The following is a 25036-nucleotide window of genomic DNA, read 5'->3' on the forward strand; positions in this document are numbered from 1 at the left end:
GTGAGATCAGGCTCTGAGATCACTACTCTCACCATGCCTGGGCCTAAATTCTCTCTGTCCCAGGCTGACCTTGAACTCAGGAATCTGCTTGCCTTTGTATCTTTCTAATAAGCTGGCTCATAGTATAGCTGCCTCTGTTTTTTTTTGAGACCCATGAGCCCCTCATATAATTCATATTGCATCCTTATATTTTGCATAGTTGAGAAGTTATATGTATTTGAACTCATGTTTTCAGAGTTCTTTCCCACAGCCTTAAGGGCTGTCCCGAAGGTCACAGCTTTCTACTATTTTGCTGAGAGATTAGATAAATAATCCTCCCCTCCTGGACTCATGCTGCTTCTAATTATCATGGAGTCATTAACCTTGGCAGAGAAAATATTTCCCAAAGGAGAAACATGAATATATATATATATATATATATATATATATATATATATATATAGTGTGTGTGTGTGTGTGTGTGTGTGTGTGTGTGTGTATGTGTGTATTCATACACAAGCCTCATGCCTAGCAGTTTGTCAACATGCCCACATCCTACTGGCTCTGTTCCAGGGGTGGGAACCCTATCATGCTATTCCTTCCATGGCTAGGCAAAACTTGGCACTTTTTTTCCAATTTAAATAGTTTTATTATTCCATGTTACTTGTTTTGGGTCCCTGTGGAACAATGCTACACCCTCTACTTGGATTGACTTATTCCACATCTTCAATGGTGGGGCCTGGAGAAGCACCACCAGGTGGAGGAGCTCCTCCATCAGGGAAGCCACCAGACATTCCTCCAGGTATGCCACCAACACTCTGGTACAGCTTGATTATGATAGAGTTGCAGACTTTCTCCAGTTCTTTCTGCAGATGCCTGAATTCTTCCTTCTCTGCAGTCTGGTTTTTATCCAGCCAGCTCATTATTTCATTGCACTTGTCGAGAATCTTCTGTTTGTCCTCACCATTGATCTTGCCTTAAAGTTTCTCATCTTCAATAGTTGCTTTCATGTTGAAGGCATAAGACTCCAGTGAATTCTTGGAGGAAACCTTATCTCTCTGTTTCTCATCCTCAGCTTTGTACTTCTCAGCTTCCATATCTTCCTTACTCAAGCGGTCATTGTCATTGGTGATGGTGATCTTGTCTTCCTTTCCTGTGCTCTTATCTACAGCAGAAATATTGAGGGTGCCATTGGCACTGATGTCAAAAGTTATCTCAATCTGAGGAACCCCACTGGGTGTGAGAAGCATGCCCATGAGCTTGAACTTCTCAAGCAGGTTGTTGTCCTTGGTCATGGCCCTTTCACCTTCATACACCTGAATGAGTACCCCTGGCTGGTTGTCAGAGTAGATGGTGAACATCCGTGTCTGCTTGGTGGGAATGGTGGTATTGTGTTTGATGAGGACAGTCATGACTTCACCAGCAGTTTCAGTACCAAGGGAAAGAGGAGTGACATCAAAGAGCAGCAAATCCTGAACATTCTCAGACTTGTCTCCAGATAGAATGGCTGCACCATAGGTAACAGCTTCATCAGAGTTAATGCTTTTATTCAGTTCTTTTCTACTGAAGAAGTCTTGCAGAAGTTTCTGAATCTTGGGAATTCTGGTATAACTACCCACCAAGACAATATCATGGATCTGTGACATGTCTAGTTTGGCATCTTGAAGGGTCTTCTTTACAGGGTTTAGTGTGCCATGGAACAGGTCAGCATTCAATTCCTCAAACTGAGCCCATATAATTGAGTTATAGAAGTCAATTCCCTCACAGAGAGAATCAATCTCATTACTGGCCTGGGTGTTGGAGGAGAGGATGTGCTTGGCCCACTCACAGGCAGTGTGGAGATGCTGGACAGCTCTCTTGTTTTCACTGATGTCCTTCTTGTGCTTTTGCTTAAACTCAGCAATGGAATGATTGACCATTTAGTTGTCAAAGTCTTCTCCACCTAAGTAGGTGTCTCCAGCTGTTGATTTGACTTCAAAAATTCCATCCTCAATAGTGAGGATTGACACATCAAAAGTGCCACCTCCCAAGTCAAAAATCAGCACGTTCCTTTCAGCTCCTACCTTTTGCCTTCTTTTGTCAAAGATGACATCAAAATTTGTAGCAGCAGGGTTGTCAAAAATAAACCTTGGATAGTAATTAGGTAATACTAGTTAAATTAAAAATTTAATTTTGCATTGAGATAGCAGCATGGTCAGGTGGGCAAGCACAGCACTGTATTGCTCTCAAGGCATCTTGGACTTGGTGTGTAAAATAGACCAATGTTTCTGGATGGTCAGCTTAGCAGAAAGTTGAGTATTGCTATAAATCATCTCAGTGGAGATTGATGGTTTTTCACTGAAGTCTTGGATGTGCGAAGCCTCAAATGTGACCAGAACAAATGGAAGTTACATGTGGACTTCAGTGGGATGCACAACGGTGGTCAAGAGAAAGCCATGTTAGCAAAAGTACTTCACTGAAATGTGTCCAAATGGGGACAGAAAGACAGTTACACATGTAAGAGTGGAAGCTAACAGGGTGTCTGATCACAGGACAGACTGAAGAAAAGATCTATATATTAATAAACAAAAAACTTGTTCACCCATCAGTGAAGTGGAATCAGGAGAACTTCATCTGTAGAATAGGGACAGGTTCCTTTAAGGTAGGATACCCCACTCCACTCTAGCAACTTAAAAAATGGCAGGCTATCCAAAGGAGGTTCCCCTGGGAGGGACATGTCAGAGAAGGAGTCCAGAGCCTGTAGGGCCTCAATGGCCTATAAAAAGTCTGACTCAGGGCCTCCATGCTGACTCTCATCTCTGGTACCTCTCTCATTTCATTGATGGGAGATGTCTCTTCTATTAAGATTTGTCTTATTTATTTATTTATTTATTCATTTAAGGCTGATATAGGGATCTATAAAATTGTGTTCAGGATCTTCAGAACATCTGGAGTCTGGCAGCTGTTTTAGGATGGTGGCAACCTCTTTAACACTTTTAGAACTGTAATTGTTATTTTCTGTCTGGAATGCCCAAGCTCTCTGCTGCTTTCCCTCTCATCCTCTGCTTGCTTTCGATTCCCTGCCCCAGCAGCTCTTCAGCTCCCTGTCAGTGGCTCTCCCCTCTCTGACTGGCACTTCACTTTTCTGGGTCTTCTTCTCAGAGTGTTCTTTTTTTTTTGTCCCATGGGATGAACTCAATGGTAACCTAGACAACCACCCCTTACCCAAGAAAGACCCTTGCAACATCACCGATACCAAAATATCAAGTACACTTTTCATCTTATAAACACAGACATGATACTGGGAGCAGACTGTCAGTGTAGGGTGGGGAAAAGGAATTTGAAATTGGACTAGACCTCTTGGTGACTTCACTCTTCTGCCCAGTAGTTAATGGTGGTGTACTGTTGGTGAATTTTAGATCAGAGAGGGATAAATGATTGAATTAGATTTTATTTTCTGAGCACAAAAGATTTACTCGTGTTTGTTACGTTTAAACTTAAGATACACTTATAATAGTCAGCAGACCTGGAAAGTGTTGGGAATCTGTGACCACCCCAGCTAGATTCAGCTTTAGACTTTAGCACTTAAACAGTATGTATTGTGCATAGGTTTTTTCCTCCACCTAAGTCCAACTGCTTTCTTGTGTATACTGTGTTGTTCTGAAAGGTGCAGGAGACAATGTTAAGAAAGTATGAACAGTTTTTTAAAATAAGTTTTTCACTTTGTAAATGGTAGCTGGTCATTAAGTGATCTGTTTCTTGTATCCATATACAATGGATACTTGATTGGGAGTTCAGAAACCTATATTTAATATTATTTTCTTCTGATTTCCCATGATTCCCATGTTTGCCTTTTGGCAGCTCATGTGGACGATGCAGTACTTAATAGACATCTGACCTTGAGCAAGATGAGTGAGGGATTTTGTGTCTCAGCTTCCACAGATATAAATCTCAGTTAACATACTTCTTAGTTTGCTGTTAGACTTGGGAGGGGATTTAATATGCTTAGAGCATTTCTTCTCGCACACAAAATGCTTGAGAACAGTTGGGAGTCATCAACATCACTTGACAATTTTTCGATTGCTTCCTTCTGCTATGTCACCTGTTCCCGTCTCAGGTGCAAAGAATAGTCTAATTATGAGTGAAGACACTTAAAAATAGGAATATCCTATAATTGCCTCACAAACTCTGCAAAGCAATCTGTTTTTTAATTCATTATTCTGATATGTAGAAGTGACCAGAACTAGATTTTTAGTTAATCTCTCCTTAAGAGCTTTATTGAAGAGTAATTACCACAGATAAACTGTCCATGTTAGGAACATGGAGTTAATGAGTTTTAACATGCACATACACCTGTGAAACTGTCATGGAAGTTAATGAACATGCCCACCACTCCTACAACTTTCTTTGTGCTTCTTGTCATCCACCTATCTGCGCATAGTTCCCCAGGCAACAACTAACAGGCTTCTTCTTTACTTATGGTGGTTGGTATTTTATATAAGAAGCTGTGTGTTGGTTCATGTGTGCCTTATTTCACCTCCTGTGATTATTTTGTGGTTGATCCATGACCAGTGTAGATCAATTATTTTTCTTTGAGCTGTTGTGAATGTCTTTGGATATTGTAATTTTTGTGGGATAAAGCTAGATGTTTTATTGTAAAATTTTCATACATGCATATAATGTCCTTAGATCATACTTACCCCTTTACCCTCTGCAACTATCCTTGCCCTGTGTGCCCTCTGTGTCCACCTGACCGTATTCTGCTCTTGTCATATATAATGTTCAGACCCAGCCTGTCGTGCAATGTACATCCTGTGCTTTGGCCCAGCCTAGTAAGCCTGTCTGAACTTAGTCCATCATTACCTTGCCCAATCCCTAGAACTAACACAGTTTGGTTTGAACATACTATTGTCTGGCCAGTCTGAAGACCCTGCCTGCCTCCAGATTTGGGCTTGGATGCACAGCTGGGTAGCCCAGCTCTCTCTGTCAGACTGTGTCCTTGAAATGCCCTACAGGACTTGGAGGAAGTTCTGCTGTCAGAGAATCTCATCTCCCTAGCAGTCTGTACTGCTTGTAAAACCTTAGGCAAAGACCTTGTGAATCTTGTAAGTTTCAGGAACTTCATGAAACATTTGAAGTGTTTATTTCTGGTTTTCGAGTTTTTTTTACTTTGGGAGTCTTATCAGGCTTCTCTCCAGGGTGGAATGTTTCAATTTAGAAGAAACCACCACACAATAGTGTCCAAGTCCTGAATTCTGCAATTTTTCTTTTCTGCTAGACTTAGCTTAAGGGGAAAGCTTTCTGCTGGGTTTTGTTCTAGGCTTTATAGCTACTAATTTCAAAAACTTCTATTTTTTCAGTACCTTGCTTTCTTTATCAAACTGTCACTTATCATCTGGGCTGTATTCTTTATTCAACTATTTTAAAGCATTTTCTTGGACTTCACTAGTCTTTTTGAAAATATTTTTTTAAAAGGTGTGTGTGTGTGTGTGTGTGCAGGAGACTAGGTCAGATCCTCTAGAGATGGAGTTATAGGTGATTGTATGCTGCAGGATGTGAGTGGTGTGAACCTAACTTCATTCTTGGAAGAGAGGAAAAAGTATTCTTGGCCTCCTTTTAAATATTTTAAAAATTTATTTATTTATTCATTCATTCATTTATTCATTTATTTTTGTAATTCTTCATTTGGCATTTCACCCACTTCAGTATTTTTGGGGTGAGGTTTTTTGGAAGGGAGAATTATAAACTTTTTAACGAGTCATTTTGCATGATACTTTTTAAGTGTTGCTTGTATTTCTATGTTGAGGTTGGTGTGTCAGAATGGTTATCTCTTCTAATTTTCTGTGAGAGCATTTTTACAAAGCAGTCATATTTTGATGCTGTGTCTTGAGATACTGTGTTACTGTGAAGTGTTATGTCTGATGGGTTTTTTCTCTTCCTCGGTGACACAGATATAAACCAGATTAGACTAGATTAAAAGTAGTCAATAAAGACAAGTGTATCAGGAAGCAGCACTTTCGTGGGTTCACCCATCTCACAGGTGACGTCACGCATCCAGGCTAAAGCGAGGGGGTTTACAGAGGTTAGATGAGAAGTGATGACGTGTTAGCTAGGCGCTGAGATTATGATCATACATGAGCAAAGCCTGGGCCGGCACTCTTGGGTGGGTTGACAGATATGTAGAGATAAGGAATGATGACATGTTAGCCTGAGGTTTTTTTGCAAGCATGTGGGGGAGTTTTCTCTCTGCAGTGCAGATGAGGGAAGGAAGACAGATGGGGTTTCCCAGCCTGTGTAGGGCAAGTAGGGCTTCCAGTCTAACATCGGTTCTACGTGTTACAGAGAATGGAGTGCATAGGTATTACTGTTGAAAATCCTCCTCCGGTTTTGTCAACAGGAGGTCTTCTAGCCCCGCCCTCCCAAACTGTGCCCTTGTTGGAGGCTTGTGACCAGTTGTAGGATTATCTCTGTCCAATTCTTTGAGTTATACTACTCTCTCAAGTTTAAATGGGGGCGGCTGGCTTTAGCTCTCCTGGGACTGCTCAATGACATGTCGTCATACACAACGTACTCAAATGTCATTCTCAATCCCCAGCACTGTGTGGAAAGAGATGAATACAGTGAACCAGGAACAGAAGTAACATGAAAACCAAGAACTTACTATGACATCCATACAAGTCTAACAACAATGAGCAGGAATGGTGGGCAAACTAGAGGAGGTTTTTTTTTTTTTTCTTCCGAGATAGGGTTTCTCTGTGTAGTCCTGGCTGACCTGGAACTCACTCTGTAGACCAGGCTGGCCTCGAACTCAGAAATCTGCCTGCCTCTGCCTCTCAAGTGCTGGGATTAAAGGCATGTGCCACCACTGCCCGGCTTAGAGAACTTTTAAAGATGATGAAAAAGAAAAATATAACTATGCATAGAAACTGAAAACTGGAAAGCAAAAGAAAACAGAGTATTAAAAAAGTGAAAAGGGAGAAGACAAGAGAAAGATGGTAACTAAAGTTAGCAATTACAAAAACAAAGAGGAAAATACAGCAAGAATAAAATGAAGTTGGCTATTAGGAGGAGAAGGGAAAAATGAATATATATATATATATATATATATATATATATATATCACATAGGAAGTAACTTAAACAAAACAATCCCTGCACACCCACTGAGTAGATACTTGTGTATATATATATATATATATATATATATATATATATATATATATATTCACATAGGAAGTAACTTAAACAAAACAATCCCTGCACACCCACTGAGTAGATACTTGTTCCTATGTTTTCTTGGGTATGTCTACTTTGGAGAGGGAAGTCTGAAGAATATTTCGCTCTCTTTACCTGCATTTCCAGCTGGTCAGTCAGGAGTGCTCTGAGTTGAGAGTGCCTTGAAACAGCTTTGTTTCTCTGTTCCATATTACAAAGAGTCACAAAGCCAGTTTCCTTAGCTGGAGTTTTCTCTGGACAGATTATCTCAATACCTCACACAGCAGAAATGAGAATGAATGAAGCTGTATCTGGATTTTGGCCACCATCATGAAACCCCCACTGAGGGCAGAGCATCAAGCCGTGTGACATAGGTGGATGCAGCAGGTTTTATGCACCCTCATGACAGTGGTTCTGAGGTCCAATCCCTGTATGTCACCTGATGTCCCTGCTTATTTTTCTGACCCTCCTGACTAGACACATGCATTTGAAGAGAAAGCAAACTGCACTCCACTCCACACACAACAACATCTGGTTAAAGCAACGATGAGGACCAAACCCAGGGCTTTTATGCAATTGCCCCACCAAACTGAGCTGCATGTTCTTTCTTTCTAACCAACTGTATTGGAGTTTCATCAATTTTATTCATTTTGTCAAATAACCTCACCGAGTCTCATTGCTTTTTTCTATTTTGTTGATTTTTAATATGCTAATTATATTCATTTTAGTCTTTTCAAAAAGTCACATTTACACAACTTGAGTTTGAACTGGGGTAATCCCACTGACCTGCTGAATTTGGAGTGACATTTTCCAGTAGAATGGTGACTCTAGAGCTTTTAGGTTAAAGAAGTAAGATTGCTGTAGTAAAGGATGAGCAGGAAGGGCTGCCTTTTCACTTCTGTAGCAGTTCAGTCAGCACTAGGGATGGGAAGAACCACAAAAGCTTTCCACACGGCTGTGGGCTCTGGCTCTGCCCTATTGTAACTCCATCTTGCTTTAGGGTCCCTGGAGCCTTTCCCTTCACCCAGCAGCAGAGAGGCAGGATTTCATGGACCTGAACTGCAGTCAATGGTCACTGCATCTACTCATCATCCACTTCACTGAGCAGAGATATCTCTTGGCCTCTCCTAAATGCAATGATGTGTATCTCACAAGGCGTCGATAGATGTTCAAGAAGAAAGGAAAACCAGCTGTTCAACAGCCATGTAGTCTCAGTTCTACTGTCAGTTCCACTCCGAGCCTGAGGGAATGTTTACAGTTTACAGTTTGCAGAATGCTAAGACTCCTAGATTGGCCAAAGCTATTTTCTCCCAAGGTCCCTTCTCCGATTGGAACTTGTAGATCCACTAAGCTGTATTGCTTCTCACCAGTGAACCCAACCCAGTGTGTGTGTGTGTGTGTGTGTGTAATATGAGTCTAGTTCTGCCTCAGTGTCCTGACTATACCCATCATTCCTATTGGCCTTATATTTTCCTGGAACGTTAGTAAAATTGCCTCAGACTTTTATACCTCAGCAATCTTTTGTCAGTTCTCAGATACCTCAAATATTGCCTGGGGGTGTGTGTCTGATTTAAATCAGGTGATCCCACACCTCTATCAGGGACATAATGGTATTATCCCGTACATTGAATAATTCAATGAGTGGACTTTCTGGTTGCTGTACCTGCCTTCCAGAGTACTTAAATAACTCAGTCAGTGCAAAGGCAGTCACATTTCTGTATCATCCTTGTCATCTGAACCCCAGGCTCCCTGTATATACTCTCTTATACTTTCAAGTATTTTATGGATATACTATGAAAAATACCACATATTTTCATTTAAGATGATGCTGTAATTAGTGCTTTCAAACTTCTTTGTGAGTCAAAATTTCTTTTAATCAAAGTCTTTAAACTACAAAGTGTTTTTTTCCTCTCTCGTATGTGTCTGTGTGTATGCTTGTATGTCAATGCACATGCATGGAGAAGCCAGAGGGTAATCTGACGTTCCTTCCTTGGTCTGAGATAGGGTCTTTTATTGGTCTGGAACTTACCAGGTCAGCTAGACAGGCCGGCCAGAGAGCACCAGGGATCTGCCATTTTCTGCCCCTTCCCCCCTCCTCAGTGTTAAGATTACAAACTCATGACTACATGCTTACTTATCTGGCTTTTGTTTATGTAGGTTCTGGAGTCTAAAGCAAGCACTTCACCGACTAAACTATTTCCCTATGCCTAAAAAGTATTTTTTAAAATTACGAATATATGACTGGAGAGATGGGTCTGTGGGGAAAAGGCATACAACACAAAATAAAAAACAACCTCTCAAGTTTTAAAAGTATAATATGTGATTTATTTTTATTGCAGTGCTATAAATAAGTGGTGTGTTCACAGGACACATTTGTTCTTTAGAGACCCGACTCATTCATTCATTCATTCATTCATTCATTCATGAATTCAATTATGCTGGGATTAAGTCCAGAGTCTTGTACATGTGTAAAACAAATGCTCTCCTGCTAAGACACACCTACAGCTGCTTTTTCTTTCTTTCTTTCTTTGTTTCTTTCTTTGTTTCTTTCTTTGCTTCTTTCTTTCTTTCTTTCTTTCTTTCTTTCTTTGTTTCTTTCTTTGCTTCTTTCTTTCTTTCTTTCTTTCTTTCTTTCTTTCTTTCTTTCTTTCTTAAAAAAAAAACAAACCACCTTGGGACTTCTTATCTAAAGTAAAACATATTTGGCCTAGGCTTTGGACCATACATCTTTCTGCTAACCATAGTTCATTGTGTGTTCAGGGCCGTTTTAGCCAGGATGTCTAAATGTGCTTATTGATCTTAGGGCACGAGAACTGAACTCAGTTTAACTTTTTGAGAAAGTAACCTCCCTTCTCTTCAGGCACCATTCATTAGCCTCTATGTCATTGCTGGCTGCATAATGTCTTTGTTAGCATCCTTGTCCCCAAAAGCACAGATTAGCAAGATTTCTGCTTTGCTCTTCTGCCACAGGGGTAGCAGATGCATACTTCAGTAATCTCTGCCTTTCTATGAAGTTTTCAGTTCAGTTTAAATTGCAACATGTTAGTGTGATGAGGGCGAAGCAAGAATTTCTCTGATGTTGGCATTTTCTGTCAAACAAAGCACCTCTGGGTGTTTGGAAAGAAACCACAAGACCTGTCCATCTTCTCAGCTGAGAGATGCTGTGCTAGTGGGAGTGGGCTGCATCATTTAAGTAAGTGAAAGAGGTTAACTCATCCAGCTTTCCCGTCGTATTGATCCCCTCTCTCTAGAGAGGAACAATGTGGTTGATTTTCGAGGTTGTTATTCTTGGGATGGGGAGCCTGTCAAAGGAAGGAGAGGGTGACTGAAAATGAGTCTGTAATGAGTTGGGTAACCAATTACCGCAAACATGGGGCTGACAAGCAGTATGAAACACACATCTTTGTTCTCAACCAAAGTGCTTCATTTCTAATGGAGATTACGGTAAGAGGCTGGACTCGTGTAAGTGATGTCTTGGGAGTCTCCATCCTAGCTTGGCCACAAGTTAATACTGTGTCCAATGCTTAATAGCCAACAGCAAGACGACATTATCTTTGAACAGATGCCACTCATGGGCAGTCCAAACAGGTCAATTACCAGCAATTTTCTGACTCTCTCAGAACACTTGGAAGGAGTCAAAAAGAACTCAGAGGTAAAGATGCACAGAACCGAAATGGGGACAAACCAACTAACAGAGATGGAGCTTTGTCCAACCGAGAAATGAAAACAGGCTGCTGCATATTCATGTCTATCACATTAATTATTTATACAGGATGAGGCAAAAGTTTACAAACCAAGAAATGCATATATTTTTAATTCCCTTTTCATAGGAAATGGTTTGTCCTTAAGGGAGTGGGAGAAAAGAGAAATACAGACTGGAGAAGGGTTCGCCTTCTTTTAATATGAAAAACAAACAAACAACAAAAGCCCATATCTTTGTTGCTAGGAACTCTGGCTAGGTTCAACACTCTAGGTTTTGTGGACAAGCAAACGATCCTGCAGTAAACACAATAAGAGTCTGTTCATCTCTCATAATGCATATGTCTAACTCTCATTAATATTAATGGAGTTGTATACAAGCATTGAGGCGATAATATGCCCCTATTAAAATCCATTTGTATTCATGAGCTATTTTTTAAAAGGTTACTCTGCAGTCCCTTTTTTTGAGGATCGTGGGTGAGTGGGCTTCTTAACTTCAAAAGATATTTCAAATAGATCTGACTAAATGTGCAAGAACCCAATTAAAGTTTATTTGCAAGAGATTTCCATACGAAACTTGACAGTAAATTGACACAGTTTTCCCCTGCAAATCACCTTCCTTGGCTCTTAATTTGTAGTAACCAGGAAGCATCAAACCAGTCCTGCTTCTCGCTTCTCTTAGTCTTTGTATTCTGAATTTGACAGATTGACAACTATCAGTCTGTCTGCAACTAAATATACCAGCCAACCGTCTGCAGGTGCAGAACAACCCAAGCCAGCCTCTGTGGCATTGCCATTTGGATTGTACATCCCAGACCTTCAAAACCAGAGAGGCCTTTGAGAATCGCTGGCTGGGAATCTATGGGAAATCTTACATTCAGGACCTAAACATTCGATTTGCTAAAGAACTTACTCGGATCTATTGATTTCTGATTTCTGAGGTTCATCTCATGAAGAAGAAGGTGATGGGAAAAGAAATCAGTAAAGCAGAGCCCATTTTCCACAGGCTCATTGTGCTTGTCTGAGGAGGAGGGAAGGGGAGAGGGCATGTGATGAAATTCTTCTGGATTTTATTATTAAGGCTATATTTTGTGATTTTTTTTGGGGGGGGAGAAGACCCTTATGCTTTCAGAATTAAAATTGGAAGGCAATCCAAACATTCCTGAAAAGAAGACATACTAAATAAAGAAGATGATCCATCTGTCAATAATTCCTCCTTGTGAAATGGACTAAGCTTAAACCACTGGGGCCAGTAAAATATTACTGTGTAATTTCTTGTCTAATCTTTATGTGAGATAGTGAGGTCTCCAGATATTTAGAATCTAGATAGGAGAGAAAATTGGTAATGGAACCGTCATTTATATTCCAAGCAACTTCATGTTCAGCTTCAGAGAGGTGGCGTGGATAAAGCCAAACACAGGTGGAGCAGCTCTAAGGTCAGAATATCTATCAGATGCAAAAGAACCACAGAGCAAAGGAGACCGCTGATGGGGATTTAGGAAACAGCTACCTGTTGCATAATAATGCAGCCTGACCCCCAAACTTGTTCATATGCTTATATATTTGTATATTTGTATGTACATGTACACACACATGCATGTCAATTATGCATTTAGTCATAAACATTGAAATGCATATATGAAAGTGACTATTTAGTGCCTAACAGATGTTAGGACTAGTAAAAGCCAAGAAATTGGAGTGTGTAGGACACCTGAGAAGGATACAGTCTTGAATACTGCCTAACTCTCTGACTTTGTGGGTCTCACATGATGCGTGTGATGTCTACTGTCAGGATGCAGTAAGCATCACAGAGCAGTGTGACCAGATTTCTCACTTAACCATGTCTATTCAGGCACCTCAATTCAGGCTAGATGATTAGATAAAAGAAAGAAAGACATATCCTTATTTTTGTTCTGGATTGTTTGACCATGGGAGAGGCAACAGCAGATAGATCTAACAGATAAAATCACTAACGGGACATGGTAGCATTATGAGTGGGCTGAGAGGGAGATATGATAGTGTCTTCGAGTAATTATTTTTGGAGATTTAATGACAGAGTTAGATTTTTGAGAGATTCTGGTCAGGGGTTAGAAAGAACAGTATGGTATACAAAGTGCCATTTGTCAAGTTCTGTTGAAAGGTAAGGGAGCCCAGGGGCTTCACAAAAAATCATGGGAAGGAACAGAATGCACAGGCATTTCTATCTTGTGAAGCTTTCTGTCTTATTTGGAAGCTAAGGCAAGTCACTGTGAAACTTTCAGGATTTACAAACCAAGGGCAGATAGAACCATCACTGTGCCTGTATGGAGGATGAAGGAATGTTGGTAATGTTGGTGACCCAGAGTGTCAAAACCTTTTACACAGGTCTGTGTACAGAATTAGAACTGGAAACAAAGCAACTTTTATGTGCTGAGGAGAGGATATGTTTGGAAGCTCTTTGTAGAGTTGACTATATGGTGTATTGTGTACAAGGTAAGGCAGGAGGGAATCTAGGACAATCTCTTTATTTCTCTGTGTTGTAGGCAGAAATAACGTGATGGAGACATAAAATACCATTTCAGTTTTGAGAAGAGATCAAGTATAAATCTAGATACTTGGAGTTTGAGGTAAATGTGAGAACTTCAAATGAAGATTTCTTTTGGTCATTGACCCCAAACCAAAATTTAGAGCAAATTTTGGAGCTCAAAATATAAATTCATGCATTTAGCTGATGATTGTAACTAGTTAGAGATATATGATGGTTTGTATATGCTTGGGCCAGGGAGTAGCAATATTAAGAGATGTGGCCATATTGGAGGAGGTGTTTCATTGTGGCCGTGGGCTTAACACCCTGATCCTAGCTGCCTTGAAGTCAGTCTTCCATGAGTAGCCTTCATATGAAGATATAGAACACTCATCTCTGTCTGTATCATGCCTGCCTGGATGCTGCTATGATCACACCTTGATGATAATGGGCTGAACCTCTGAACCTGTAAGCCAGCCTCAAACAATGTTGTCTTTATAAGAGTTGCCTTGGTCATGATGTCTGTTCACAACAGTAAAACCTTAACTAAGACAAGATAGGAAACAAAATCTGACCTTTTCTGGATTGTGTATGCTGTTATTCATTTATACTTCTTTTGGTTAAAGCTTTAATATTTGGGGAGATGGTCATCCTGCCTCTTAATCCAAGTGTCTCAGGGACTGACTTTACCTCTGATTCTAAGGGAGGCAACTGACCCAAGCCTAATACATTGGTTTTTACCTCCTTTCCCATAGCCATTGCATCTAGCATGTGAAACAAACAGGCCAATGGGGTGAAAATCCTAGACATTAGTTGTAGGTTTGGAGGACCATGCCCCTTTATGTTGGGAGAATGAAGAATAGTTTCAGACAATAGCAAGTGATAACTCTCTTGCTGTCAGACGGAAAGACTTAGACATGAAAACAATCCACTGGAAAGAAACTGAGGGAACAGCTACAAACAGCAGCAAGAATGCCAAGAAAAAACCAGCTGAGATGCCTGGAAGAGACTTAGATGAGAGTCACCTTGAAAGGACACTTTCCAACCTGATGAGTTGCCTGCAGGCTGTGCAGTGTGCTCCAGGCTCCCAGCTATTGTGAGTTGTCATCCCTGCTAGGGTGAGTTTTGGTGATGCAGCTGTCTTTGAGTCATTTATGAGTAACCCAAACCCATATTTCTGTAAGTAACCCTGATAAAACTCATTGTTTCACAAGGTGGACTCTGGTGGTGTCTGTACTTTGTTCTGTTTGAGTTCCCTATCTGGAGTGAGTAGACCTGTGTGTTGCATCTTTTCCTGAAATAATTTTCCCATAGACAGATCTTAGCCCTAGGATTCAGAGCTTGGCCATTCTGTTCGAGAGCCTCTGCTCTACCACTGCTGTCTCCCTCTACTCGAATGGAGAGCCAGAGATGGTTCTTCAAATGCTGTGTGGCTCTCAAGTCTTTCCTAATCACCCTTTATAAATAGCAAATAGAGAATGAACACAGAAAGAACAACTAAGTTCATTAATAGGAACACGCTTTGTCCCAAATTCTGTTCATCCTTTTGGCAAGCTATGGATTAAGCAAAAGGGCATTTCGGAGTTGGTAAGAGGATCACAGTCAGTTTTGGACAATTTGCACGCTAAAATGTTGGTACCAGGCAATTTAAAGGGACTTAAGATGCTCGTATGATACTTTTTAAAGGCAACATTAATGAATGCTCACAAAGAAAGAAAAAAAGTCAGTAACTTATTTAGCCTATAGTTATACAGATAATTGTATTTCTTCTTCTTCTTCTTCTTCTTCTTCTTCTTCTTCTTCTTCTTCTTCTTCTTCTTCTTCTTCTTCTTCTTCCTCCTCCTCCTCCTCCTCCTCTTTCTCTTCCTCTTCCTCTTTTCTTCTTCTCTTCCTCCTCTTCCCCCTCCTCCTCCTCTTTTCCCTCTTCCTCCTCCTCTACTTCCCCTTCTTCCTCTTCTGCCAGCCACTTTCTCCTCCTCCTCCTCCACTTCCCCCTCCTCCTCCTCTTCCCCTCTTCCTCCTCTTCCTTCTCCTCCTCCTTCTTCTTTTCTTTTTCTTCTTCTGGATAAGCTTTGCCTTGGCTCCAGGACAAAGCCGAGATGTATAACATTTAAAACCACATCAGCCTATCTTCTTCTTCCTTGTTCTCCTCCTCTTCCTGCTCTTTCTCCTGCTCTTCCTCCTCTTCTGGATGATCTTTGCCTTGGCTCCATCTCAGGACAAGTTGAGATGTGCAACATTTAAAGCCACATTAGCCTAAGACTAACACATTCATGCGATGACTGCTCTAATCAAGTCTGTGTCTTTACCTGGGAATTTAATATAATAGTAAAAACAATCTCTATAGCTTGTTAATTGTTGGTGTTTGTTTGTTTTCTTCAAGTTTCCTTTCCTTACTGTTGATACCAGAGAGTGTCTATATGTAGTTTTGGCATGCATAAAATTTGAAGGGAAATTTACTTTTATGGTTAAGAAAACATGAAAAAATTATGACCTAATATACAATGTGCATGGAAACTGAGAACCAATACCACTTATGTATTTGCGTATTAATGCATATTTATACTGCCTTTCATTTTCTAACATTACTTACTCTGGGGCTTAAGACTTGAAGAATTATTTTTTAAGTTTATGAAGTTTTTATGTCGAGAGTAAGACCTTTGGCAATGTCCTTTATAATTAAAATGGTTTCTTAAGTAAAAATAAAAACTAAAAATGCAAACACATATTTAAATAAAATATGTATCTATTTAATTTTACATGTATGATCACTTGCCCACATATATATGTGTGCACTATATTCATATCTGGTGCCTGAGGAGGTCAGAAGAAGGCATTAAATCCCCTGGAACTACTGGATGGTTGTGAACTACCAAGTGCACTTGGGTCTTCTACAAGAACAATAAGCTTTCTTAACCAACAAGCTAACTCTTCAGCCCCTGAAGAATCTTCTATAAAACCATTGTAACTCACTTATGGTTCTGTAAAAAGTTTTACATTTGGCAGTAACTGAAATTTGCAAATTCAATATATAATTAAAATATTTTCCAGAGGATGTGTAAGTGTGGTTTTTAAAATTACTCCTAACATTTTGATCCTTTCTGAAAACCAAGAAGCAGAAAGCTGTATCGGTGCATACATTTTTCTAATTTTCAAATCTATTGCTGAACTTGTTAGGTTACATAATCATGAGTAATGGTTTATTTTATGTGTTGTAAACAATATAAGTAAAGTAAAGGGAAGTAAAAGGAACATTGGTCTTGTTTGATCTTTCTCTAATTGGTTCTTGCAATGGCTCTTGGTCCTAAGTGGGTCTTGGTTTTCTCACCCATAAATTCCACTGGAGTGGGCTGAGGTTAGTACCCAGAGAACATCCTGTGAACTAGCAATATCAATATAAGTTAGGAGCATTTTAGAAATAGTTATTTTTTGCCTTCATTCTAGGCCTACTGAATCACAATCTACATTTTGACAAAATCTCAGACCATTTATGTGATGATTATAGTTTGAGAGAAACTTGGGTGGCTTGAACAGTAACAAATCTGAACTGTATCAGGAATGTGATATATATATATACATATATATATGTATATATATATAAATATCTACACACTCTTAATTGATAGAAAATGCCCTAAGAGATATAGCATAAATGTTGCATATGACTCAGCTAACCATGGGCAATCAGTTGCTCTTCTGTGATCTTGGGTAAACTATTTAATTTCATGCTCTCTTATATAAAATGCAGGCACTAAAATCTATTTCTTAGGGATGAGTATTAAATCAAAGTTTTGTTTTCTGATATCACTCTTGCTCAGGCTGACCTGGAAGTTACTCTATAGCCAGGTGAGTCTCAAACTCATCGAGAACCTCCTGCCTCAGTGGTACTGTGGTTAAATACATAGCTTGTAATATAATGAACTCAACCATATTCGGTTTTCACCATGATATTCCTCTCCCCACCTACTACCAGTTTGTGTTAAGCCATAAAGAGTTTGAGTTGAATGAATTACATTTCATCAACAACCATAACATGGTCTTTTTTTTTTTTTTTCAGGCGAAGCTGAGATTTTCACCACAGTTAATGTTCTCTAAAGTTGTTTGAACTCGGTCCCCTTTCCTTAAGTATAGAATGTTACCTCTCCTTGTCATATGTCAGGTTTCTTACAGGCAAAGTTCATGATCTAGAGCTATTTAGAGGAGGTTTCAATGTCAGGGCCTGAAAGTACAATTGCCTACACAGAGAGAAAAGCATGGAGCACCTGTCCTAACCTGTGTCACTACCCCATTACACTCAAGTTCATACACAATGCACAGAGCAGAGCTGGTGACAAAGGAGGACCACTCCATCACCTAATGGGAATCTGTGGACCTACTGGAAGGCACAGACTGCACTTCTGCATTTTACAGCCTGGTACAATGCTTGGGAAAGATGTCTCAGTGAGTGAGGAGGGGCTGAAATGTTGAAGAACACTTATTAGAATGCTCTAATGAATGTTTAGAAATGGGTTAAGTCTTTTTTAAATTTCAAGACAACAAAATGTAGAAAGGGGACCCAGAAAAATAAGATAGTTACCAGAGTCTTTAAGAGTTTAATGTGTCAGGCAAGATAGTGGAAACCAAATTTGAAGGGAGGAAAAAGATGGAAGTAGACTCATTGGGCTGTTTCAAAAATGACAAGAAGCCAGCTCCTGAAATCTGGCATCACGTAACTACAGGGTCCTTGGCAAGAATCATGTGGCTGTTTCCATGGGGGGGCATGAAAACAGAGAAAGGCCGTGGTACTGAAAACACATTCTCTGTCTGAGATGGTTGGAATATATTTCAGTTAAAAAGCATTAAGATGCAGATAGGAAGGTGACTGTCCTGATCGCTGAAGGTTACAATAGCCCAGAGGTGGAAGGCATGGAGGTGTGAAGAGGAAGGCAGACGAAAGCCTCTGTGGGGTGAACTCTTCACAGTATATACTGTAAGAAATGGGCAAGACTAAGTCCCTCATTGTTGTGTGCATGAGGTGCAAATGTGTTTAAATGTGCCTGTGGATTGTATCCCGTGAAAATTGTCTTCCTCACAAAAGGAGTGATGCCAGCTCTGCCCAGGGTGGCCAACAGCATTGGCTATGATAGACTACAGTCTACAGAGGATGCTAAGATGTGACATCATAAATTAAATGCTGGGTACTGCACTTTGGTCGGTCTGAGGAAACAGTCTTTGAAATAGTGCCCACATGTTGAATAGGCCCTTGAAATAGGACCCCCTGGCCTTACAGTGTGACAACTGCTAGCTTTAGTTTATTTTGAAGTTTTCTGTCCTCTTCTATTTACTTATCTATATTCTAAACTGGTATTTAAAGATTTTAATTAGTGCAGCTCACAATTTGTTTAATACTTCACAATAAATTTCATTCTTTCTTTTTTTATGCCACTGTTTTGCAAGAATTTTCACACATTAGTTTTCAACTTAAACTTAGAATAATTGTGATGCTCAAAGATACTTTGTGAGAATTATAATTAGAATGGTATTGTTTAAAAAAGAAATTTGGAGAGAACTGACATATTTACAATGAGAGATTTTTCTCTTTTGTTCTTACTTGGTGTCTTAGAAAATGGAAGGAGACCTTTGGCTCCCTGTATTCCTTAATGGAGCAGGATTCATGCTCAGTATAAAATAGCTAAACTCCACATCTGGACTAAAGTTCTGTGAGGATAACGAACATTTCTAATCATAGCAACTGCTTTTGATGTGATGTTCAATGAGAAAGGTGCAGTTCTTCCAGGCTTCAATTTTAAACTATGGAACTTGGCATTCGGTTATTTCTCTATTAATGTCTTTAAAGTGTTGTCTTCATGCTTCTGATGGAACTTTTAGATGCTTATTTGAATATTGCAGAATTTTAATAAAATTATTAAGCCTGACTAGAGTGAACTGTATGGGAAGGAGCCCATGTGGAAGATGCAGTGCTGAGAGCTTCTGGGGTGTGCCCTGAGGTTTATCCCTAATCATCCCCAGGTGAGAGCACACCCATCTCTTGTAGGTTCAGCTTCCTCGTCTCTAAAACAGGAATATGATACCATCCTGACTTCACAGGTCAGCGAGGAACATGAGGTATGGCAGTGGACTTTGTGCCTTACAAATGCTTCACTCTCCAAATTTTGGTTAGTAAATTTTTTTTTGCTTCATATCTACTGATGTCAAGCATATATGATTCTGACACACAGCTAAGAAGAGTAGATGAATATTTTGTTTGACATTGGTCTTTCCTCCTCAGGTGAATCCTCTATATAGGCACAAATAAATGTATTATTGCTTTAGAACCCAATACTTTTGAAATACAAAGGATGGCATGATAGATTCTTTCTCTAACATGTCGATTTCAGCGCAGTGGACCTCAAGTCAGACTCTTAATAACTCTGGCTTGGCGGAAGAACATGCCTTGTTGGCTCCTTCTTGTGAACAGGGGAGGCATGTGAACTGCCTGGTGTGCCATTTCAACACATGAGAGCAAGTGTTAACAGCATGTAAAACTGCCCTTCAGGAGTGGCTTCCACTTGGGAGAACGTTCCCAGCAACAGTCTTCTCTGCCACTCACACTGTGGGGTATTGCCTAGCATCTGATGTGAAGAAAGCATTTAATTTTTTTAATTCTTTTTCATTGTATATTTTTTCTGGATATTTTATTTACTCACATTTAAGATGTTATCCCTTTCCCCATTTCTCCCTGCCCAGAAACTCCTTATCCCATCCCTCCCTCCTCCTGCTTCTGTGAGGATGTGCCCTTACCCACCCACCCAATCCCACCTCTCCACCCTCGAATTCCCCCCGACCTCCCTACTCGGGTATCCAGTCTTCACGGGACCAAGGACCTCCTCTCCCACCGATGCTGGACAAGGCCATCCTCCCCTACATATACAGCTGGAGCCATGGGTCCCTCCCTATGTGCTCCCAGGCTGGTGGTTTATACCCTGGGAGCTCTGGTTGGTTGGCATGTTTAAGAGAAGGATCTTTCTAATTTCTTGGTTGTGGATGTAGTTTCCTTTCCTGTCTTATCAACAGAGACCAGGATCCCATATCAGAAAAAAATTGGAAGCAGATGATTAAGTAAAATATTCAGAGTTTCTTAGCTCTGCTGAGTCCTTTAGTTCTGCGAGGTAGAGGATAAGCATCTTTAAATTTCCTGTTAACATATTGGGTATGGCTTGAAGTTCATACTCTTGAATTATAGCTACATGGAAATCTTCTGTAGCAGGGTTTCCACCCCAGGGTTACACGGTAAACTCTACAGAGAGCAGTGGGACTTTGGATCAGTAGGTGTGGCATATGTATGCAGACACTATGCTTCCTCACTAATGGGTCTTTGTTATAGAAAATGATCTGTACTGAATGTCGGGTCCTCTTTAAACCAGGAAAATGTAAGTCTCATTTTACACAGACCCTGTTTTAAATTATAATTTGACAAAAGAAATAACCACATTACCCATTTGATTTGCCAGAACCTTATCTAGTACCACCTGTTGAGCCCAAGGCACTCAAATGCTGACATATTGCAGGGAACAAAATTATGTAGCTGGCATACTAACTAGCATGAATGCCAACAAAAGCATAATATAGCCTTTGTACTCGAAATAAAACAAAAATATATTAAGCTACCAACTGCAAAGGTTTAAGAAAGCCACATTTAATTATACACAAACAGATCTTTCTGACAAAGAAATATAATGAAAAATGGTCTTGGAGTTAAAAGGCTGAAGTTTGCATGGTCCACACTTGAAACTCTTGTGAACTTAAACAAAAACAGGATTTCACGGTACAGTTGACTTATATTGAATATGACAAGGGGATACTGAAGTTGTTTTCATGAACTGATGGGTTCAAGAGAGGAACATTTGCAGTGCAAAATGTCTCGTCAGAATTGGCAGAACAAAAGTTGTAATTAGTTATTAGCTTATGAGTGTACAGCTCACAGGGCTTAAGCTTTTGTGAGTGTATTGCCCTTGAAAGACTACCTGCCCTTACTTTTGCATGTGAGTTGACTTACAGAAAGCCAGTGCTGGGAGATTCAGGGCTGTTGTCCAGAAGTATGTATGTGTCCCTTGATAAAGGCCAACTTGAGAGGAAAGCAATGCAAAATACTTGGATGGGTCATGGTCTAAGTCTGATTATGGTTGAGCCCTACCCTGGGCCAAAGCATTGAACTTTATAAGTGTTATCTCATTTATCTTTTCAACAAAATTTAAGTTATGTGTTATTATTACTGTGTTCCAGGTGGTGACTATAACGTGAGGATGTTAACTCACTTTTTTGACTCTGCTTATAAATGAGCCAATGTGGGTTCCATCTCAACATGTGTTCTCAATCTTCATGCAGTAAATATGGAAGAAGATGGAACAACAATTACTAAAAGAAGAGGTCCAATTTGAAAGTGAGCAAGGAGGGAGAGATGTGGAATACTTGGAGAGAAAAAAGGGAAGGGAGAAATGATGTGATCACACCGAAATCTCTAAAGAAATGGTTAAAGTATCTATGGAGATCTTGTAAAGATGGCTTGCAAACTCGTGGTTTAGTATAATCAGGTTAATCCATGTGGACAACGTATAGTTTATTGCCCAAGTTGTACCAAAGAGGTAATGTGTATGTTACATTTAACATAACTGCATGAGAAATGATTATTAATGTATTGGCAGCATTCTATGTAGAGATTACAAAAAGGGAGGATTCTAGGAGAAAGTAAATTATGTTCAAGTTAGCATAGGACAGATGATCTTTTAGGTCCAAAAGACCAGCAGATCATGGGGGCAAAATAACTCATGTGAAGAAAAAGAAATTAAACTCACATTGCTGTACTCCATGGATAATGGTTTAATTATCTTTAGTGCCAATTTTCATCTTCTTGGTCAAATTTCTAATTTCCAATTTAGTCTCTAAGATAAATTGACCCAACAGGAAGGATTACTTACATGACCAAAACCTGTTAATCAGACATCGCTTATTCTAAGTGAATAATGGTTGTTCAGGCTTTAGTTTGCCCAAATAGTTCTCTTTATATTCAATTGCTTCAAAACACCAGTGAGAGGTAGTTCCTGCATCTGTGAAATCCGAGGACTGGAACCCAAAGTGCATTTTCAATGAGATCATGTCTACCATGTCTTTGGGTTCTCCTTTTTCTGTTTGGGTCCTTGAGGGACAACAAAGCCTTCAAGCTTCTTAGTTAAGTCCCCTCAGTTGTATAGATGGAGAAAACAAGGCAGGGCATTAAAACATCTTGTTTAATAGGAATAATGATAAGTTCTGACTACACTCTTCCTGTTACACTCCTTTATATATTTACATTCGTTTCACATGTTCAGCAATACAGTTCAGTTGTCATTTACCCTCTAGTCACCAGCTATAGCTTTAGACAAAAGCATTTAAACCTTTCCAATCTGCTAAATGTCAAAGTGTAATGTTTTATCAGTTGCAGTCAGTGGGACCCTAATGTCTTGTATTGAGTTGTACAGTATGTTTACACAGCATCATGGTAAGTGACTTTGAAAAATATGTCACTCATAAAATATGCCATAAGTTTTCACAACTTTTGCAAATGACAAAATTGATTGTCAAGTTGTTTGTGTAATTTTTCCTGTGGTCTGGAGAGCCCCTGAATACCTCAGTGGTCAGCTGTCACTGACTTGAAGTTCTTAATAATTGATAAATGATTTTAAGATGTTATCATTACTCTCACATAGCCACTAATTTGTAAAGCCACAAACTGACTTCAAGATTTTTATATTTTTTCCTGAAATAATGCTGCTTTGGGGTTAAAACATCATAGTTTATAAAGGCAGATTTAAAAGCACTGAATAATGTTGAAAAATGTACATGACCTAAGTGAAATGTGTTTAAAAATAATAGCTCCCATTTTTAAGTTGATGGAAGGAACTTCTAGAATCTGAAGGCTGTTTATAAGTATTTATATTCTCATATACACACCCAGAAATATTCAGCAGGGGAGCTCTTCAATTAGGGGTAAATATTCTGTTTTCTGAGCAGCTGTATCAAGCTATTTATGCTGCTGAGAGCTGGCAAAAACTACCTGGCATCGTAAAGCAAAAAACATTTGGTAAGCAAATATTTTCAGATTGCTTGTTATGAGACAGACACTTGGAAGACTTTTAACACAAAAGACTCCACTCATTATGTGATACTCTCTGCCCTCGTCGGGCATATATCTAATGAGGGACAGAAGCAATACATAATCCACACAAGGCTTCCATGATGATATGTTCTAGGTGAACGAGGTAAGGTGCACAGGGAAGAATATGTATTGCTTGCATTTTCAATGGAGGAGCTTGGGGAAACCTCAACAAGTAGTTGACACTGGACAAAGACTTGAATTTGTTGGTTTTCAGGAAGAGAGAACAGCCAGTTTAAAGGCCTAACACAGGGACACACATATGAATGGAGGAGCAGCAAGGGGCTCAGTGTGGCGATTTCAGAGTGGGTGAAGGGAGGGGGTAAGCAGGTCAGAGGTGCCATAGGATGGGGACATCTAGAGAACACCAGCAGAAGGACACGAGTTGCCTTACCCTTTAACATGATTATTCTGGGTCGTCTACTGAGTATTCAGTGGGGGTCAGAAGAAGAGTGGCACTAGGTAGGTTGGGGATGAACACCCTCAGTGGTCTATTGCAATATCTGAGGAGCAGGCGATGGTGATCTGGGCAAGAGAGTCATAAGGAAGAGAAAGAATTGGTAGTGCTTTGCATTTTAAACACAAACCCCATAGAGTTTTCTGAGAATTGGATTGTAGTCTATGAAGCACAAGAATTAAGCAAGGATAATGTTAAGATTTGTACTGCAGGCAGCTGAAGAAGATGAAGTTGCTGTCAGAGCAACAGGAAAAATTGTAGGTGGAGAAGGTTGCCGGTTGGAGTCTGAAATATTGGTGAATAAACAAGCAAACCTTTCAGACAGGTGGTTGGGTGTTTAAGTCTGGTGTCCCTGTGCGTGTCAGGACTGGGGACATGATTTGGAAGCCTGGTGGCATATAGGTGACATTTAAAGACATAACTGTGTCAAATGATTATTGAGAAAAGGAGGCAACAGGGAAATCTCGGTAGCAGTTCAACATGACAGGGGAGAAGGAATTAGCAATGACAACTGAGAAGGACCAAGCAAGGGGAAGCCATGATGCCTTAGACATGAAGAGAGGAAGGGCTGGAGAGATGGCTCAGTGGGTAAGAGTACATGTTGCTCTTTCAGAGGACCTGGGTTCACTTCTCAGCACCAACATGGCAACTCACAACTGACTAACTAGTTCCAAGAGATATGACATTCTCATCTGACGTCTCCAGGGTGCTAGGCATGTATACCTTTTTTTTGGAACACATGTGTACCAAACACAGACATACCTGAGAGCAAGCCACTTACATTCATTGTGGTGGTTTGACTAGTGGCCCCGATAGGCTCATATGTTTGAATGCTTTGTCATTAGGGTATAGTGCTACTTGACAAGGATTAGGAGGTGTGGGCTTGTTGGCAGAAGTGTGTCACTGAGGGTGGGCTTTGGGGTTTCAAATGCTCCAGCCAGACCCAGAGTCTCTCTCTTCCTGGCTCCACATCTAAATGTACAACTCTCACTCTCACACTGAATCTGCCTGTATTCTGCCACGCTTCCTGCCGTCAT

The 25036-nt window shown here is 40.0% G+C and overlaps 1 pseudogene; it reads right to left on the minus strand.

Moving 5' to 3' along the window:
- Positions 1–692: 692 nt before the first annotated feature.
- LOC117716460 (heat shock cognate 71 kDa protein pseudogene) lies at positions 693–25036 on the minus strand (annotated as a pseudogene).

Source organism: Arvicanthis niloticus, chromosome 10 (genome assembly GCF_011762505.2).
Source record: "Arvicanthis niloticus isolate mArvNil1 chromosome 10, mArvNil1.pat.X, whole genome shotgun sequence".
NCBI classification, from domain to species: Eukaryota; Metazoa; Chordata; class Mammalia; order Rodentia; family Muridae; genus Arvicanthis; species Arvicanthis niloticus.